Below are 19,810 nucleotides of genomic sequence, written 5' to 3' on the forward strand. Positions count from 1 at the left end.
AAAGGTGATCACATGGCCCTGGGATACTGCAACCCTCATAAATACATGCCAGTTGCAAAGTGCCTGAATTTTGATCATGTGTCCAAGGGGATGCTGCCACAATCATATTAAAAGCAGCATTAAGTCATTTTTTTAGTAACTTCGAATGGTTTTAAGTTGAGAACTAGCTGTGCTCAAAACTGGGCTCATATGTTGGGAGAACATATTTGTTCAAACCTTTACATCAGTTTTGCACTTTTCCTTAAATGGAAAGATTGACCCAACAGACTAAGCAAAAGAGAAACAAACCCCATTAAGGATTTAATCTGATGTCAATAGTGCACAGTCCAGTTCTTCTGCCTGGAGCAACTGCTTCTCTTTTATATTGGTCAGATCAACCCTGGTCATTTCTGCCATGAAAAGCAGGGATAATCAGATTGTCCTAGTTTTTTTTATCTGAAATCAGTCAAATAATATCTTTGGAGGCAACTCTTTTTGGGGGATAAAAAGGATGGCAAACCCACCATTTCCAGAACTACTACTCAGCGGACCCTTTAACTGCAGGCGGACAAGCAGGTACAGATACCGCCCCTCCCTAAAGCTCGCTCCTTCACGGAGTAAGCAGCGAGGCTATTTATAGAGCAATGGACGATCACGTGATCCCGAATGACGTCACTAAATGTTGTTGTTAGTGTTTGGCGGCGGTAGCGGCGGGCGAGCAAAGCCAGCTGCAAAGATGGAGGAGAAGAGGAAAAGGAGGAGGTGGTTGTGGTTATGAAAGGTTGCCGCGGCAGGACAGCCGGTTATAGTTTTCTTGTTGGAGAGGGGAAGGGGGGGCCAGGAAGAAATCGATCTAGGGTAGGCCGGGCCCAGTAATTGCAGCTTCCCATCCTGCACGCACATCTGCAAGGAAAGCAGCCGCAGCAGCAGCAGGAACGCGCCATTTTCCCCCGATCTTCTTCCAGGTAAAGAAAGAGAGCGGGATGGCTGGAGCGTGTCGGCGGAAAGCTTGGGGTTGGTGCTCCCCATTGCGCGTGCTAGCTTGCTTGCTTGCTGCTGCTGTTGCTGCTACTGCTGCTGACATCGCCGCCGCCCCGGCCCGCCGATGGCTTCAATGCTGGAGGTTCCGCAGCTGCTCGCCGAAGAAAGGATCTGAAACTGCAGAGCGGCACACGGGGCGGGGGGGGGGGGGGGAAGGGGAGGAGGTGGCGGGATCCGCGCGGGGCTGGGGGGGTCCTCCGGGGGGGTCTGGGGTTTTGCCTTAAAGACGTGGCTGTACGATCCAGGTGGAAAGAGGGGGGAAATGGAGAGGCTGAAGCGCGCCCGTCGGGAAACTAACGGGCCGTTTGCGGGGCGATCGTGTTGCCCAACGCGTAGAGCACCCGGTCCAGGGTGGAGTTGGGGTGTTGCTTCACAAGGACACTCCGCCTTCCGCCCTGTCATTGAGACGGTGGCTCGCTTCTCTTTGATGGGGCAGCCCAAAAGGGATCTTTTCTCTCCCACCAGTGCCGTTGATAAACTCCTGGACTACAACTTCCACCATTGGGAAAAGGATCTAGCGAAAATTGACTGGGAATGTTGGGTTTGGTAGTCTGGCATACCAGTAGAATCCCAGGGTTGGAGAAGAGTAGGGAAAGCTGCTCGGATATGCGGGCTGCGCCTATAACAATGGAAGACTTCTCAAGGCTGTAGTGCCAGAAATAAGTACGAGTTACAAGACAGACAGAAAAGATTGGCTTTGAGCCTTTTTCAAAACACAGAAACTGTCCTTGTTTCTTGCTGCGTTCAGTTCAGTATTACTCTTCTGAAGAGGTGGATATTTTTTACTCTGATCTCTTCCCATCGTTTCTGTGCATTCCTCCACTAGCTCTCTCTCTCTCTTTCAGTGGTTTTTATTTCCATATTTCAACATTCTTAACTTGGTTCTGGGAATTCTTTTCCAAATCTGTCTTGTGCAGTTTTTATAAGACTGCCAAAGCAAGCTATAAGCAAGAATTTTAAAAAAAAAGACTTTAAGCATCACCCTTGTTTCAAATCTTGTGGCAAACTTACTCTATACCCCTTTCCATTCTTTGTTTGGGGTTTCCTTGTGCAATTTTTCTGACCTTTGAGGCAGTAATAAGGACATATAATTCAAAGGTTGATTGTGTTCCTGGCTGATGCAGACATCACATTATATGTTTGTATCATGTGGAAAAACAAAGTAAAGGTAAGAGAGGAAAATAAATTTGGGCAAAAGAACCCTCGAGGTTCCCCTGTCCTTTTATTTGCATTTTTTTTTACTTCTTTGTACCTTGACAAAGCTTTTCTGCAATCTGGAAACTGTTCTTTCCTATAGCATGCCTTGGAATGTAAATGAGTAAGACTTAATGAATACCATGTTGATAAATTGTGGGAGTATGATTCTGCTGCAGGGCAAAATCAGGAGTTTTGTGGTATTTTAAAACTAAGATATATTATGACATAAATTTTGATGTCCTAACAGTCATTTGAGTAGATACAATATCAAGTTAGAAACAAAATGGGACAAAGGGCAAAACCAAAAAAGGTAAAAAACAAAATGTTTGCAGTGTTAATTAGTAATGTTGAGACATGATTAGACTTAGAATGTGATGCAAATAGCTTACTGTACATCTTTCCCACTTGGAATAGAATATTGCAACATTTTATTTGGGCAGTTCAGCTGGCAATTATTTTATTTTGTTGAAATTATGAATACTTTCTCATTGGATAGATGCATATCATCTTTATGACGGCTACATTTTTAAATTTGTAGGCAAGAACCAAATGCATAGTTCACAGAAAACTTGTTTGTCTCTTGAATAAGGTATATCAGCTTCTTGTTCTCTCGTGCTACGTTCAGAAAAAATAGAAAAGACAACAATGCAAGCGTAATCAATTATATGGATTGCTGAGTTTGCAGGTCTTTATATTAGCCTTAAGAACATATTTCTAGCCGTCTTAAGAACTGAAAGAAGTCAAATATCCTTGCTCTGCCCGTTTTCCTTATAACTGGAAAACAACTTAAAATGGTTCTGAAGTATTAATGTGCATAATTGCCTGTAAAAGCAGCCACACTGTCACTAATCTTCCAAAAATAATATTTGTAAGCTTCATCACCTGATTTTGAGATCCATGTGATTAAAAGTTCTCAAATCCTTTTTGGGTTATTTTTATAGTAGCTATTTATCATTGTGCCTTGTTAGCCCAATTGTTTCATATTCTTCTGTATTCCCACCACCTTGCAAGAATTGATTCCAGGGCAATGTGTGCACATGTATGGTTGCATGAAAGAGTTTATACGGGAAATAAGCAGAGTTTAATTGCTGTGGCTGAATTGTATTTGGCCTTCATTTCTTGGGAAGGGAAAACCAAGGAATTTATTTCCTTCCCTTTTGGGATCTTCATCCCAATGGGAAGAATGCTAACAAAAAGCAACAGTAAATGGTACAAATAGTTGTACTGGTTTTTTAATCAAAGTTTAACTGTAGCTGTTCTTGTAACCAATTTCTCATTTCTAGAGCAACTAATCGGAGCTACACATTGCTGAACAACATGATTTTACAATTAATGAAAGCAGAGGGGTTATTTAAATTCACATAGTTAACCAAAAGTTGTCTTGTAGCTCCTGAATTCCAGAAAGTTCTCTTGAAAAAGGTAATAAGAGAAGTAGCAGACCAAAAAAAAGAAGCCCACAACAACACTAAACAACCTATGACCTGTTGGGTCAGTCCTTTCAGAGATATTTACTTAAAGAGAAAAACAGAATGAACATAGGCGGGCAAAAAAGCAGTGGAGTAGAAGCAGCTTCTGACTTCCTGCTGACTTCCCCATTGACATGTTTGTTGGAAGCTGGTAGGGAATGCCAGAAATTCCTCCTCCTTAGTTAAAACTACTTGCTACTTTGCTGTGGGAGGTGGAACAAGAGAGCCATTGACCACCTTCACTACCCATCCCAGGACATCTCCAGTGGGAGGGTAGCTGAGGTGCAGCATAAGTCAGAAAGGATGCATAGGTGTGCACAAGAGGAGCTGCGAGGTCAGGAAGGGTCTGTGGACCTGTGCAAGTGGCCAGCGCAATGCCAGTGCAGAGGGACTGGGAAGCGCTATGAAGGTGATTGAATTTACATTTCCTGCTGGCTTATCTATTGACTTGTGGGAAGCTGGCAAGGAACATTGTAATGCTAACCACATAACTCTGGTTGATCACAGCTGCACAGTGTTGCTGAAGGACCCACAGCCTTCCTAAATTTAATTACCAAGAAGTAATAAGTCTCAGCATTCTGAAAGTTTGCTCCTTTAAAGTTTATTGGTTCAGTAATTATTACCCTCCGATGCAACTGAAGATTACAAACAGGCTAGTAAACACGAGAGTTTTAGTGATATATAAATAGAATGGATAAACTCTTAACACACTTATATGGACACCCACAAATGCCTTTTGTGTTTCATATAGAGCTGCTTTTTGTCTCCTGTTTTATAATCTAAAAGTGTTGGACACTGACCTCACTTGTTTTCATCAATTTGTCACAGAATACTTTTAAAAAATTAGAGGATATTTTGGGAACAAATATAATTGTTCTCTTGGCAGTTTTTGATCATAGAAGCTATGTCCTAATTTTCGGTAGTTTGGAACATTAGTCATACTTTGATTTTTTCATAGTCTCTGGCATATCATTGTTTTAGTCCACCCTAGCATGATGTTACACTTCTGTTTAGCTGTGCTTTCCAATGGACTGTACGTACTTCGTTGGTCTAAGTATTCATTCAGTAGGTTGTTATGATTATTGGACATCATGATTAGTAGAATGGGTAATTTGCTAGCCAAGCCTGCAAACAGATTATATTTCACTCAAACATGGATTCAGTACAGTTTTGTTTTGGAATGGGTTGGCAGGCATTCGTTGCTTACAGAACATAATGGAGAATGTTTGGAAATTGCCTCTGGACTACCCCTTGGAATCTGGCTTTGGTAGTTTTCTTATATCTACCTTGTCAAGATAGGAAGAAACTTCACCTAGGTAAACTGAGTGATAAATAAATCCTTGATACTTTTTGCTCTTCTCTAGTAGATGACAATCTGAAGCACTTGCCGAGAAGGTACCTTGATCGAGCACTCTCGTACTCTACTGTCCATAGAGAGCTAAATGGCATGAGTGTTATGTTTCTGATTTACATATGTAACTTGCCATGCTTCGGATACTTCACAGGGCATTTAAGAATATGACTTGTTGGACAGGAAATACCTGGTTTACAGTGAGGGTCTTTGCTGAATGACCATAGGCAAATCTCTGTTACTTTAACCTCTCCCATCCTCCACTGCCATATGTAATGCAAAGAAAACAATGTTGACTGTTACAAAGCTGCTGAACAGGATTACCAGAAATATCATGTTCTGGAATCGCGAACATACCATGAGTGAAGAACTTTGAGTTTTCAACTAGATGACCTTAGTTTTTTTTCCTAACACCACTTAGAATTTCATCCCCAAATTTCTACTTTGACTCCCTTTTTCCAGTAATAAAAAGAGTCTGCTCCTTATAGCAGAGGTCGCTGGAAGTATCTTGGATACAATAAATCAAACTTCCCCCCAATAAGTACTAGAAATAGTGAAGTACAGTATTGCCATCTGTAGCCTTACTTTTTGGGTAGGGCAATTATGTTTAAATTCCTGTTGCTAAGCAATACAGTTGTTAAGTGAGTTTTGCACCATTTTACAACCTTTCTTGCCATAGTTGTTAAGTGAATAACTGGAGTTACATCAGTAACACAGTTGTTAAGTGAAACTGACAAACTTCCCCATTGACTGTGCTTGTCAGAAGGTCGCAAAAGGTGATCACACTTGACCCTGTGTAGCTGCACAAGTACATATCAGTTGCAAAGTGCCCAAATTTTATCCACGTGACAGTAGGGATGTTACAATGGTCATAAATGTGAAAACTGGTCATAAGTTACTTTTTAAAATGCCATTGTAAATTCAAGCAGTCACTAAATGAATGGTTATAATTTGAGGATTCCCTGTATTATCATTTGCCCTAGACACAAATATAAGTTTTGATTTTTGTTGTCTCAACTGTTCAAGGGGGGGGGGAACCCTCACTAGTTTATATTTTGATTTTTTAAATCGGGTGTATTCTCGTCTTACAACTATTTATTTAGAGACTGTTCAAAGTTATAGTGACCATTTTTCACACTTATGGCCATTATAGCATCCCCGTGGTGACGTGATCAAAATCCAGATACTTGGCAACTGGCATGAATATATATGATGGTTGTAGTGCCCAGTATTGGGTGCTCAACTTTTGTGATCTTCTGACAAGCAAAATCAATGGGGAATCCAGATTAACTTTAACAACAGTGTTACTAACATAATGACTGCAGCGATTCACTTAGCAATTATAGCATGAAAGGTTGTAAAATGGGAGGGGGGGAACTCACTTAACAACTTTTAGCAACAGAAATGTGGGCTTAATTGTGGTTCTGGGTTGAGGATTACCTATACTCTACAATCGAAAGTGAAGTCAGTGCCTGAATATGGCATTTGACACTTTCACTGAGCCATCTCCATGCCTTTATGTATTAATGTTATATATTACAAACAAATTGAATGCTTAACTGGAAAGGTAAGCCAAAGGCTTTGATATTTAACTTTCCTTGCCACCAGTCATGGAACTGCTGCTGTGTTGCTTGAGAGCCTGAAAGGATGATGACTTGATACGGTTGTGAACTGCACAGAAGAGCACGTAGTTTATTGTAAATAAGCTTAATAGCCAAAACCTTGAGTAATAACATTGGCACGCAGGAATTAAAGCTCTCTGGTTTAGCCTATCAGGGTAACAGTAGCCTTGATCGTGCCTGCTGCACATGCTGTGCTGTGGATATCACTTCATTCATAACTTGAGTTATTTATTGTATACTCCTTGGGTTTATGTATGAGTGAGTAAAACAGTTTTATCAGTTATTTTGTTTCTGTGGCACATGTGGGTTTGTATTTGCAGGCAGTGTCTAAAATAAATTTGTAGGAGAAGAGTATAAATTCATACTGGGTTTTTCCCCCTAGGTGTCTGATCCCTATTGTGCTGTATGCTCATGAAATGCGTAAATGTTCTCTGTGCATTTAATCCATTGAGTCTACAGCCTATATATTAGCTATAATCTGACTTTGGCTCATTGTCTTGAGCTGTCTGCTCTGCATTTAATAAAAACAGTTTTTCTCTTTTGCCTTAGATTCTCTGATTTTATCAAGGACTGTTTTCAGCCAATCAGTGAATCCATGAGAGAAAATTCAAACTGAGGTAAAATAGTCGGATACATAAACAACATCCGTAAAGAATGTATAAACTTGTGGCTACTTAGCCAAATATGCTGTGATAGAAAGGTGCTGACTGGCAGTGTTGTGTTCATATTGAAAGGAGCATGTGATAACATGCTATCACTTTCTCTGCAAATGTGATGGTGAGCAAGATTAAATAAACTATTTTGAAATGAGTTCATTCTATATTGTCTTTGTTAACTTATTTTGTAGTACAGGTTGATCCTGGCCATTTGGTCTTTTTCTGTTAAGCTAAGAAACGGGATATTAATATTTCTTTTCCCCCTTTTTTTTCCCTCCAAGGGCTCCCAAGAAGGATTTCCTTTTCTCTTCAAGGGATGTCCCTACAGAATTGGTTAAACAGCATTTGTCCTTTCTGACTACCAATCCCCATCTGTAAGTGAAGGCTACCATAGGTCCAGCTCTGAAAATCAAAGCCTTCTCCTCCTTCCTGATTTGTCATCGATCAGCCACTTACAAAGAAGGAAAACATGAGTTCCAAGAATGAATCAGGTAAGTAAAAAATCAGGCAAAATTGGCTGAAAAAGTGGATAGTTTTCTTGGGTTTTGTCAGGTTGGAACAAAAAGTTGTATGATTTTGGGCTGGTGAAGATGTGGCTATTTTTGATTCTGCTAATGAAGGTCAGAGTTTCATTTGGGAATTTGCATCTCTTTATACTTTGCAGTAATTTAATTGATAATGTATTTCAAACTACCTGTGGTTGCTACAGTTACCTGTGGTAACTACTGCAATCTCTCATCGGTTTGTTGAAATTAGTAAGGGAGGTTATCTTACCAGTGCCATGCTAAGCAGGCTTTTCTCTACACACACACATACACAACACACACACACAAACGGGGGGGGGGGGCATTCAATAAAAAAATACATGCACCAATGATTTTTTTCCAGAATAATTCAAAGCAATCTCTTGTGTTTAAGTGTGAATGATATATATGCGCTAGAAATACATACATTAGTGTGAATCAGTGGTAAAGTATTGGTACGGAAACAGCCTCAGTGATACTGGAGTACAGGCAGTCCTTGACTTATGACTACAATTGGGATGAGACTGTCTGTTGCTAAACAAGATAGTTGTTTAGTAAGTCACTCCTGACTTTATGAGCATTTTTGTCATGTTGTTAAGCAAATACATACATATATATTATATGGTATATATTCATTATACCATGAATTACATGGTCTTTAAATGAATCTGGCTTCCCCCAATATTTTTGCTTGTCGAAAGCCAGTTGTGAAGGTCACAAACAGCAATCACATGACACACACCACACCTAACATGTTGCTACCATTGGAAATAAATGCTGTGAGTCATGTGATGGTTGTAAGCATGAGTACCCATCGTAAGTCACTTTTTTCAGTGCAGTTTTAATTTTGAATAGTAGATAAATGCATAGTTGTAAATTGAGGACTACTTGTATGATGAAGTGTAAAGAAAAGTGTGACTTGTCTGTCTGCTTGACTTGCATTATATTGTATATCAGCTACAGTAAAGAGAACAGCACTGCAGTTTCATTGCTTTGCATAAAACTCTTTGCTAATTTAGTGCCCCCTGAAGATGCTGGGGTGACTCACGGCTGTTTGGGAAATTGTGGTCCTAATAAATTTGATTGAGATCATTTTGCGAAAGGCTGTCTGACTTCCATGTGCATTTCTCATTTCCTTATTGCTTTTCAGTTTTAGGCAAAACCGTCCTTTCCTGTATACATTCTTTATACTTTGCTATCATTATTTGCGGAAGAGAATTGGGTCTGATGATTGAGTGAATCTCTCAAGCTTACAACACTTGTGCATTTGAACACTTTTTGAAATTGTTGGGATGTAGAGTAAAGCTTCATTTTCAGAATTGTTGAGATTGATATGGAATAGATTGATATGTAATAAGTTGCTCTTTAGGCACCCATCCTTTTTCTCTTACCAGCATTTTGAACTTACTGGTAATCTGAAAAAAAATATTTGTGATCAATCCTCCTGTCCTGTACGAATATGTGCAGTACTTGCTCATTTGGACATCTATCTTGATCTCATGTGCTGGGTTTTCCAACTGTGAGATTACATTTTTCTACTTTTATATTGATTTTTAAATTGGTTTTGCCTTGCATGCAAATGATTTGAATACATTCAGAGTGGACATGGACATATAAAAACATTTGATTGACTTATAACTTGTTGAATCTTTCCCAAGAAGATTCTTCATTCATTCATTCATTCATTCAATTCCCTACCTTCGTTATTTCTATAAATAATTCAAGGTAGCAAATACACCTAATATTCCTTCCTCCTCCTATTTTTCGCATCACAACAACCATGTGAAGTGAGTTGGGTTGAAAAAGAATAACTAGCCCAAAGTTACTCAGCTGACTTTTATCTCTAAGGTGAGATTTGAACTCACAAAGTTTTCTGTTTTCTAGTTTAGTGCCTTAACCACTGAGATAGTCTACTCCTTCATACTTTCTTAGCTCAATGTGCTCCATTCCAGATATCCTCTGCAAGTGACAGAAAAACCTTCATAGGACAGGCTAATGTTATCTGATGGCTTTTCTAATTGGAGAACTCTGTAAATACATAACAAAACTTGCTATTTGCTTTTAGCTTCTAGTTTTTGGTCAAACATGAATTGCAAATAATGCCTGTTTAGGAAGAATAAGGAATATCTTTGGACACCACTTGGAAAGAATTTTGTAGGGTGAGGAATCTACTTAAATTTCATACATTATTCACTAGTAATTAATATAATTTTCCTGTAGAAAGAGAACAAAAAGGAAGAAGTGTTCTCTCAATTTTTTTTTCAAAAGAGAAGAAAATAGTGCTATTCCTAAAGAGTGTATTGTGTTCAAAACTCATTGTATGAGAATAAAGGTTGCAGCTTTGCTAATAAAATACTTTTAAAAGGTATTTTTTATGTTCGTGCATAATTTTAAATATCCACAAGATTGTTTCCAAATTCATAAAGCAAGACCAAAAGGTGAGTTTAAATTGTGTTACAAAAGTTGCTGTGAGAATTAAAAGTTGCACCCTATTAAGCATAGTTAAATGAAGAATGAGTAGAGAAACATTTGAAGAAAAAAACATATCAATCATATTTAGAATTCTGCATGCTGTATTTTGAAAAGAACATAAAAGTAAAGATAGTCCAATGAAATGTGCTGTAATTAGAGAGATATATCTGTCTCTTTGATGGAGTACCTGGACTGAATACTGTATAAACGAAATAAGTCATTTAAATTTCATTGACTTTCAGGCAAACTGATCTTTCCAGTTGTTTTTTTATTTCAAAATGTCAATGACTATGCTAGTTAGAGATTACTGGAATCAAAACACATCTGAAGAAATTTGAGAAAGCAATTCTAGGTTGAAACTGCTCATCTCAATCTCATGAGAGTTTTTTTTTAACTTGGCACAATTGCAGAGCAGTCTTAAAATGTAGTGCATGGTATAAAAAGTCAATATGGTGACCATAATGGTGTGACCAGAGCTTTGCAATATACATAAAAATAGGTGAAGCTTCAATAACACCACCATGGTGGGCATTTTGACTTATTTGACCATACCCTCTGATATAGACTAATATATTAAGCTTTCTTTTGAAAGATGAAATGCAAATATTTGTGCAGAGGGCTGGACAGATAAATATGCAAGTCCCCTTGGCTAGCAAGGAAATGGAGAAAATAAATGAATTTTGTCTGATTACTTAATTACCTAGCTCCAAAGTACCTGCTTCATATAATTGAGGGTTGAGGGCTAGGGCTGACAAAATGCTCTGTCTGGGGAGAAAGATTATGGAGTTCTCTCTCAGGATATAACCCAACATGAGTTAGTAGAAAAAATGGAATTGATATAATGAAATTGAACAGCTTCCTGATAGCATCATCCCTGGATAGATTCAACTAGAATATGATAGAAGTGTTCCCTTTATACTAGCGTTGGAAAAAATACAAAATGAAGAACTGGTGGTGCTAAAATAAGTAGCTAAAAAAGAGCTACTTGGAATCTATGTAGAATGTTTAAACTTTACAGTGTAAGGAGAATTTCTGAAAGTTGCTTCTGATAGAGGCATATACAATTACACATGTAACTGAATAATAATTATTTTATTTCAATCATGGGTTGAAATGTGTTAAAAAGTCTGCTCTTAGTTCCCTGGTCACTTTTCTTTTCTACAGATTTTCTTTTCTACAGTTATTGACTTAATTAATAAAACGTTCTACATAGTTTGCACATTTACTACATATAGCTATTTAATATATGTTATTACAGAAGTTTATGGACCTCTTTAGAAGCAACTCCTGAAAACTCACTGTTGGGTGTAGAGTGTCACTAATAACTGGGGATAGCTTTAGCTTATTACCGCATTCCAAAATTCAGTTCAAAAGGTCCACATTTGGACCATGTGATTTTTGAGCTAATAAGACGAGGTTAATGGTGAAATGGGAGCAGTTTCCTAAGAGTCTTTTACTTCAATTTTCTACCATTATTTCTTGGGAGGAAAGAGGGAGTGTAATGCCAAAAATTGAGCATTGCTGCTGATTTTCAGTAGTTTGATCATAATTGCTGGTAACCTACAAGTGATTGCCAGTCCTTGCCTTAAATAACAGAATTTTTGCTGGAAACTATATAGAATGCTTTCTGGATTATTTCGGCCTTAGTTACAGATTGCCATGAACTCCAGACTGTTTTCAGTCCACTTGTAGATGCTCCTGTTAATTTTACTGTCCCTGTTAATTTTACTGTTGATTTCCACATTAACTGCAGAAGACAGTACAATATCCATTGTACTGTATTATGCAAAAGTATGTTTTTAGAGAAAATCTTTACTTTTATAATAATTTTTATTTAAATTTAATAGTATAAAGGTAATAAACTAGTACAAACTAAAAGAAGTAGGGAAAAAGGCAGGGAAAGGGGGGGAAATATAAAAAAGATAAATTTAAAAGAAATGACTTCCCCATTCAAGATAATTACATACAATTTCAAAAAAATATTATTTTCACTGACATTTAAATCCAGGATCTCTTCTTCCCATATCTTATCTCTTATCTATAAAGAAATTATAAAACCTCATTATTCAGTCCTAATCAGCAAAAGTCCATTTTGTAAAGAGTTACCAGTAACAATATATAGTTTAACTTCATCAACTTGATCAATTTCATATTCCTTTATTTTACTTTTAACGCAGTAATATATTTCTCTCAAAATATAAAATAACCTCTCTCCTTCTCAAATCTTAGTATCTAGTATCTATAAACAAATCTTTAGCGGTTCATTTCTTTTACCTAGTTAAAAAACATTAAAAACTATAAGAAACAACATATTAAGAATCTTCATGTTTAATCCTTTCAAATGGTGTCCCACAAATTATTTCTTATCATTTTCTTTTTTTTTTCCTCTCCCAAAAATCCCTTCACAAGTTTAATACATACCAGAAATAGCAACATCTATATTTGGTGGTGGCACAGTGGTTAGAATATAATATTGCAGGCTAACTCAGCCTATAGCCAGGAGTTCAATCCTGACCAGTTCAAGGTTGACTCATCCTTCCACCCTTCTTGAGGTTGGTAAAATGAGGAACCAGATTGTTGGGGGCAACATGCTGGCATTTGCACTCTGAGAATGCTGTAAAAATACAATTGAGTGCTGAATAAATGTTGTTGCTATTTATATTTAAACTTCAATAAAATAAACCAACTTTGTATTTTCCTTTTAATGTCATAACTTCCCTCTGAAAATAAAACAAAAAATCAATTTCATCGATTGCCTTTTGTAGATCTCAAGATCTCACACTGGGGAAAGAGAACACTCTGACCCCTTGGAATCCCTGCAGGCCATGTAGGAATGATCCCCAGAAGTGGGTCATGTTTTTAGAGTAGCCACAATTCATTTCAGCTTCTTCAAAAGTGGAACCTGTTACGAGGACATTGCCATGGAGCCTAGAGAAGCCAAAGGGTGGAGTGTCTCTTCTTCCTAAACATGAGCTCCAGAGAGCTACAAAGAAAGCTTTATGGGGACCCAGCAGCTGTGTCCCCTCTCATCCCCAAAGGGAGCCAGTGGGAAGGGTGGGGGGAAATGCAAGCAGCATCCCTACAATCAATCTTACGGGTGGATGCACTTAAACTTTGTGCAAGTAAGCATGTGGAAGCTGCAGCAGCTATAACTTTGAAACCAGGCCATAAATAGCTTTGGAGCGAGGGAATGTCATAACTTCAGTAGTTGTTAAATGTGCTACAAGTGGTCCTCGAATTACAACTATTCATTTAGCGACCATTTGAAGTTACAATGGCATTGATAAAAATGACTTATGACTGTTTTTCACATGACCACAGCAGCATCTCATGGTCACATGATCAAATTTTGGATGCTTGGCAACTGATTCATATTTATGAAAGTTGTAAGGTAAAGTTACAGGTTCCCCTTGCACATATGTGCTGGTTGTTCCAGACTCTAGGGGGTGGTGCTCATCTCCGTTTCAAAGCTGAAAAGCCAACATTGTCCGAAGACATCTCTGTGGTCATGTGGCTGGCATGACTAAATGCCAAAGGAGCACGGAACGCTATTACCTTCCCACCAAAGGTGGTTTCTATTTTTCTACTTGCATGCTTTCAAACTGTTAGGCTGGCAGAAGCTGGGACAAGTAACGGAGCTCACTCCATTACACGGTGCTAGGGATTCAAACCGAATGAACTGCCAACCTTTCTGATCGACAAGCTCAGTGTCTTAACCACTGAGTCGCCACGTGATGTCCTGGTGTTGTGATGTCCATGTGATCACTTTCTGACAAGCAAAATCAATCAAATGAAGCTAGATCCACTTAACAACTGTGTTACTCACTTAAGAAAGACCGTTGGCTTACCTGAACGGTCGTTCTCTGGGCGCTGCGGGAGAGTCCAAGCATGGGTTAACACAGCCTAACTGCCCTAGGACTGACTGAGTTTTTTCCTTGACCACGCCCCCTTTGCCTCTGGCAGGTCAGTTTTAAAAACTCAGTCCGCCCGATAGGACTGTTGCAGGGGAGTTCCCCAGTTTAGGCTTTTTGCTTGGACTCCCCACATCAGCATTTAAAGAAATTCCTGACCATTTATTTTGACAATCAGCTAAGGCTTTTCTTGACAGCTCAGGAGGTCTGATATTCATTGTCTGCTGCTTGTAGGCTGAGCGAGGTAGGATTGAGGCTTGTCCGGCTCCAGCTGGCGAGCGGAATCGCTAGAAGGGACTACCAGCTGTTTGGCGCTGGGGATCTCTTCCTTAAAGCCGCGGAAGCCTTTTCGGAACCTTAAGTGTCCTAACGGCTTCTAAATTCTGCCTGGCAACAGCGGCGGCCATTTTAAACCTTTCGCGCCCTTTTCTCCACTTCGGAGAGGGTTGCCTTGGTTACTGAGGCTGCGCGCGCAGCGGCGGCCATTTTACAGCACCAAATTGCCTCAGGATTCAAACGGCAGAGTTTGCAGATCTCGCAGTCGGACCTCGCCAGTAGCAGCAGCAGCAGCGACGTTTAGTGACTGAGGGCCTTGTCCGGGGCTCCGGCAAGGCCGAACATCTTGAATACAGCCGCTTTCGCACTCTAAGGCAGGGATTTCGCCGGCTGGCTTCCCTTGCCTATTACAGCAACCGCGGACGTTTCGTGGCCGTCTGGCTCGTCCCAGCGGTGCCCTCCAGACCCATCCAGCCTTCCTGTGACTTCTGAGGAACAATGGCAGACGAAGGTTTGGAGGTGCAGGCTGGGCCTTCTTCCAAGAGGCCCAGAGTGGAGCCCCCCCCCAAAGGAAACAAGGGAGGGAGAGGCAATCCCAATAGATCCCCTTCCCGAGCCTCAGGGGACTTACCCACCAGTAAGGAGGGAACCCGTAGAGGCCATACCTCACAGGCCCAGAAAGCCAGCAGGTCCCCAGATCAAGAGGAGGCATGGGCAAGGCCTCATTCTCCCCAAGGGAAGGTTCAGGATCAGGATTCTCCCCACCAGGATGGTTCACCTCCATCAACTGGGGGGATTTCAAGGGACTTCTCCCCAGATGCCTCCTGGGGCTACCCAGACTCTCCCAGTTCTTCTGTTAGGGAGGAATTGGAACCATATCAGGATATATTTCAGAGGGAGGAAAGGAGAACCTCCAAGGGCTCCAAGGGACGCCCAAGAGAGGACAAGGGCCCCGCATTATCAGCTGAAATGAAGGAGATCATAGCTAAGGCCATCTCCCAAGGAATAGCTGATGGTCTCAAACAGAAAGAGACTGGTTCTGCTAGCACTCCTAAAGCCAGGGCAACCCCTGCCCCTGTAGGAGACCAAGCCCCTGCTTCGCCTGGCACTTCTATTGCCACGGAGGACACAGGATTGGAGGAGGGGGAAATAGAGGATTTTGAATTATCGGAGGATGAGGACCTTCCTCCTGATAAACCGGCCTTTACAGGGTTATTTAAACCATCCCTGTTTAAATCCATCCTTCACAAGGCCATAGCAGCCACTGAACTTGGGCCCACTCCCAAGAGTGCCTCAGCCACCCCCCCTCCCACCAAGGACCACAAGGAAGGTTTATTCCAGGAACCTTCACCTACCCAGGAAATGATTCCCGTTCCGGACTTATTCCTGGACGTAGTCCAAAGGCAGTGGGTCCAACCTGGTACCCTGACCAATCCCAGCGGGGGGGACAAATCCCTTTACGCTGTAGAGGACAAAATGGATGAGGTGCTGAAGTTGCCTGAGGTGGATGCCCCGGTGGTCTCTCTAACTTCTACTTCTAATCTTCCAGCAGATTTACTCGAGGGACTCAAGGCCGAGGACAAACGCTCAGAAAAGGCGTGCCACAAGACGCACCAGGCGGCTGCCTGGGCCATTAGAGCATCCACCTCGGCATCAACTGTGTTACTCACTTAAGAATTGCAATGATTCACTTAACTGTGGCAGGAATTCATTTAACAACTGTCTTACTTAGCAACAGAAATTTTAGACTCAGTTATGGTCATAAGTCAAGGATTACCTGTATCAGACATGCAAGGTTCAGTTAATGAAGTCTTACCATAAAGCAGAATTGGTTCATTCGGTTTTGTTTCCTATATAATCTATTTGGGAAGGATGACATTGGCTATGCTGGAAGCAAAGCTATCTTCAGCCCACCATTGCTTCTCTGAAAGTCCATTTTCAAACAAAATCTTAATTTAAACAATGCATTCATGTTTTCATAAATTGGTGGATGATTTAATTTAGTTTGCTGAAGAAAGCTCTGAGTAGCTTTTCATGTTAAGGAATAACAGATCTTTGTGGGGATTTCTTTAAAGCTGAACATCTTGATGAGTTGTACTTCAAAAGGTTTCTTGGAAGCCATGCCTACTCCAAAATGTGAGGAAATTGATTGTGGTTCCACCAGCAGCATATGGTTGTGAAAATGCCTGATTAGAAGATGAGATCCAAGTCACAGCACTTCACATTCCTGTCCAACCACAAGCCCATTGATTGATCTTGTGCCAATTCCCCCCTCCCCCCCCCAGTTAATTTCACAAGATGATTGTATAGCTAAAACTGGCAAGGGCTAGATCCTTGACCTTTTCTTTACATTGTAAATATGAAGTCATAGAGCAAAAGCACTTTTCAGAAGCTTTCTTTTGGTTCTGGTTGTTCTGAAGACAACCTTCCTGGTCAGTTTAAGATTTCAGGCTTCAACCTAAGATGAACTCATTCATATACCTATTTTCCCCCCTGTTAATTTTGTATGTAGGAAAGATGGTATATGCTGGTTTTCTCTTTGAATCAGTTCTTGATACCCACATTAAAAACCTATCAACAAATACCAAGAAGTGCAAGATGGCAGTTGAATGGTTTCCATGGCAACACCACATTTCTGTCTAGTTCATTCCCAGTCACAAGCAAGCCCTTTTCCCTCTTTACGAAAGCTAGATCAACTGGAATACAACCTCTTTTGTTGCCGCTGAGCCCTGTGGATTTAACTGGCATGTCTAGATATGTTTAGGTGAAGTGAGGACTTTCTGTCTGCTTGTTTGGGTGTTTTTTTTTCCTTTTAGCCCTTCTCCCTACTACAGTTTTGTATTACACATGCTGGGAGAAAAAAAGCTTCCTATTTTCCTGGGGCTTTTTCCTCGTGTTTGGAATGTTTTGCATAAGCTTATATCGACACTTGCAATAATGCAAAATGAAATCTATTATTATTATTTGTCTGCATTTTTAAAAGGTGCAAGGAGGGGGGGGGGAGCCTTATGCTGGGTTGAGTAATTTTACCTACCTAAATCACACTTTTTTCTTAAATACTAAAGTGTATCAGAATGCTCCAGAGTATGGCGACATTACATGTTTCTCATCACTAGATTGGGAACTGTTTGGTGACAGTACACAGACTTTGCATACAGGAAGTCTGAAGTCTACTGTCCATGGGGTTTTCAGATAAAAGGGTCATGGAAAAAGGAATTGAAAACACTGTGCTTAAAATTGTGGAAGTTGATGGCAAAGTGAAGAAAATAATGTAATTTGACAAGAGCATTACTCCTAAGGCAAGAATATTTGAGTATTACTGAACTACAACTTGTAGCATCATTCACTAAAGCTTCTGGGAGTTGTAGTGCAGATACCTGGAATATCTTAGTTATTCTGCTGGAAAGCATAGCTCAAGGCCACAGAATTCTGCCTAGGGAGAAGAGCTTGCAAAGAACCTCCCAATATGTGTGTGTGTATATAGAATTTAATTTTTATCACATTTTCAGCAGTCCAACTTGTTCCTTTTATTAATGAGAATTGCTTTAATGAATATAGGTGGGAGAGGCATAAGATATACAGCATTGTAAAGTAAATACATTTTGTTAGATATCAACACAAGCTACTATGGTTTCCACTCCAGTCCTCTGTTCAGGCGGGAACAGAGGTTTAATCTGATTGGTTAAGAGGTCTGAACAGCTCCCTATAAAAGGAGAACTGTCAGACCTAACTGCTGCTGGATTGTACATACTTGACTGTTGTAATAAGAGCTGTTGTTGCGTTAAACCCGCCAACTCTGTACAACCCAGTGGCCGAACACTGGGAATCCTACAAGCTGAGGTTCAAATGCTTCCTCGAAGCAAACGACGTCATGGGGGTTCCAGACTCCCACAAGAAAAACCTCTTCCTGGGCTACTGTGGCCAAGAGGTCTTCGAAACAGCGAAAGACCTATCGGAGCCAACTCCGATCCAAGTGGTTCCATGGGTGGCATTGCAACAGACTTTAAAAATGCATTACACACCCAAACCTTCGAGGTACGTTCGCCGCCACAAATTTAACGTGTGGAACCAAAAAGAGGGAGAGTCCATTAACCAATATGTTGTGGCCCTGTGAAAGGCAGCAACATATTGTGACTTCCGTGACCTGGACGACCAAATCCTAGACCGCCTGATCTGCGGAGTGCGAGATATCAACATGCAGAGACGCCTGCCAGCCAGATTGAACATGTCTTTGCAGATCGCACTCGACGAAGCCAGGGCATCTGAGTCGGCCAATAAGTCCACGGAAGCATTGCAGCGCCAGCACAATGTGCCACAATCCACGCAGAAACAGACGCGCGTTCACCACGAGGCCGCAGAACAAGAAACCTCCGACAGCGAAGACGATGACAGCTTCCGCATGCGCAGTAGCCGCACAAAACCAGCGCGAAGATTCAACTTGTGCCTGCCGTCCTGCGCAAGCTGCGGAGGAGACCATGCCCGGTCTACTTGCTGATTCCGGGACGCGACCTGTCAGCGTTGTGACAAAAGGGGCACATCGCAAAAGTGTGCCGGAGTGAAGTCCCTGCCACCACTTGGCAGCCAAAGGCAAACCGCCAACAGAGGCCCAACCCCGGGGCCTGGCGAAAAAACCAAGGGCACCCAGAGAGAGAACCCAGTGTAACCTATCAAACCATGATAGGGCAAGTCCGCACAAGGCGGCCAAAAAAGCTGAAAGTCATGGTCCTCATTGAGGATGCACCCTGCGAGCTTGAAGTCGACACTGGATCGTCCCTCACGATCATCTCCTGGTCGACCCTGAAGCAAGTCACCCCAAGCCTGAAAAAGACACCTTTGCACGTCAGACATCATGCTGTGCGACTACCAGGGGAACCGAGTCCCCATCGTGGGCCAAGTCACCTTCCGGGTCCAATTCAAGGGCATCAACACCAAGCTTCCCGTGACTGTGGCCAGCGCACCGCTACAGAGCCTCCTGGGGCTAGACTGGTTCGAAGCCCTAGGCCTGGAAGTCACCGGGATAAATGCCATAAAGGACGGTGGTGCCGAGGCGATTTTTAAGGAGTTCGAGGACGTCTTCAGCTCTGGTCTTGGTAAGTATGAGGGGACGCCAATTTCTTTTAACTTGGACCCCAACATCGCGCCTATCAGGCTAAAACCCAGGAGAGTGCCTTTCGCTCTCCGGCCTAAAATCGATAGGGAAATTGACAAATTGGTGAGCCAGGGGATCCTAGAGCCAGTCGACCATGCACGCTGTGAGACCCCTATAGTGACCCCAGTTAAGCCAGACGGGTCAGTCCGCATCTGTGCGGACAATT

The sequence above is a fragment of the Natrix helvetica genome (genome assembly GCF_964273705.1).
Source record: "Natrix helvetica genome assembly, chromosome: Z".
Classification (NCBI taxonomy): Eukaryota; Metazoa; Chordata; class Lepidosauria; order Squamata; family Natricidae; genus Natrix; species Natrix helvetica.